This window comes from Physeter macrocephalus, chromosome 9 (assembly GCF_002837175.3).
Source record: "Physeter macrocephalus isolate SW-GA chromosome 9, ASM283717v5, whole genome shotgun sequence".
NCBI lineage: Eukaryota > Metazoa > Chordata > Mammalia > Artiodactyla > Physeteridae > Physeter > Physeter macrocephalus.
Genome location: NC_041222.1, coordinates 56,910,389 through 56,912,143, shown reverse-complemented (window position 1 = coordinate 56,912,143; position 1,755 = coordinate 56,910,389). Strand labels below are relative to the sequence as shown.

The 1,755-nt window shown below is 43.2% G+C and overlaps 1 non-coding gene across 1 annotated transcript; it reads left to right on the top strand.

The window, feature by feature from the left end:
• The first annotated feature begins 1,430 nt into the window (after positions 1 to 1,430).
• Positions 1,431 to 1,502, top strand: TRNAH-GUG (transfer RNA histidin (anticodon GUG)). The gene has a single exon. It is a non-coding gene; the product is annotated as a tRNA-His (tRNA).
• Positions 1,503 to 1,755: the final 253 nt, after the last annotated feature.

Here is a 1,755-nt window from a genome sequence, read left to right as displayed (position 1 = left end):
TGACAGAGCCAAAATTAGACTCTAGCAGTCTGTTTCCACAATTTGCACTCTGTGAGTTGATTTTTTTTTTTTTAAAGACAGAGATTTCCCTTATTGTTCAACTGGTATGCGCCCATAGCAAAAATTATGACGGTGGTACACAAATGATGGTGCTTCAGGAACCTCCCCTTTGCCAGCCAGGAGATTTGCTTTGCCTCCTTGCCACGGACTGACCTCTTAGCAAATTCCCCCACCTGCCTTCCTGTTCAGGCCACAGGGCACTGACTTGCTTCCTGCCCAGAATGTATAAGCCTCGCTCAGGAACTCAGGGCAATAGTTTTCTTTGTGCCCATGGAAGAAAAATGGATTTGTGAGAGTCTGAAGGAAGATAGAGAAGGGGCCATAGATGATCAGAGGGGAGGGAGTGAGGGAGGAGTGACCATTTGTGTCTGAAGCTTTTATCTGCAGAAATATCCTCCTTCCAGAAGCACTGGAGCTCTTGGCAGCCACCCAACAGATGGATTCGGTTCTTGCCATCCCATACACAGTGCCAGCTAGCCCCAGCTGCTCCCAGGGCCTCTCCATTCAGAAGGCTTAAAGGAGACACCCGATTACAATCCAGTGATTAGAAAGAGGTTTTTCTGTGTGTTTCCTTTTAAGGTTTTCAAACCTTGGGGGATAGCTTGTCCAGACAACTTTAATTTTTTTATAACAAGGAAATTTCTTAAAAATGTCTCCTTGAAGCTTATTTAGCACGGAGCACTCCAGTTTCTTTGTGTGGTGGGTTGCTAATGTTATCAGAAAGCTTTTTTTTTTTTTTTTGACATTACTGTGGCTTAAGACAAATATTCCAGAAAGAAAAAAAACCTTTAGGGACCAATGGATTTGAAAGAAGGCCTTTCCTCAGTCAGGGTGTGCTCACCCTGGCTTCCTCTAATAGGGCAGAACGAGCCTCCCTGATTCTCTCCAGTCCTCAGTCCATTTTGTTCTTGCCATATTTTTTATGTCTCTGCTGCCTAAGCACATGGAAATAAGGCTAGCAGTGGAGAAACCACAGAAGAGGCTCAGGTTCATATGTCATTTAATGCAGCGTAATTGGTGGTGGCAGTTCGGGGTGGGAAATCTATATTCATTATTGATTAAAAGTAGGAAGCTTGAGTGAACAGGCTGGGTTCTCTCAGCCTTGTTACTTTGATTATTGTTTTCTGACGGTGACTCCAGTGAATCTTACATAATACAATTGCGGCCGTCAGCCAAGGAGACAATATTAGTTTCACGTTCAGACACTTTGTTATTGTTCCTTTAAGTAACTGGAGATGACCGAAATCCTGCTCCTCTTTGCCAGTATTAAGAAAATGTACATCTTTAGGCAATAGATGGCAGTGTTTCCACAGATTTTAATATCACAGTGACTCTTAAAGGAAACCTGGCACTCAGCTCCCTTGTAGCTCGCCGTGATCGTATAGTGGTTAGTACTCTGCGTTGTGGCTGCAGCAACCTCGGTTCGAATCCGAGTCACGGCAGGAGAGGAGAAGACTTTTGGAAGAGAATAGCACAGGTCCCAAGCTGTAGTCCATCCAACAACATTTTGCAACCAGGCATAGAATAATAAAAATCAATAAAACAGAAACTGCTACAAATATTTTAAACTTTAGAGAGATGACATATGCAGAGTGGTTTCATTAATGCCCGAATCCTGTTGCAAGCGTGTTGTATGTGGGTTATTTTATTTGCCTTGACGGATAATATGATAAAACTGGAGTGTAGTGGACATGT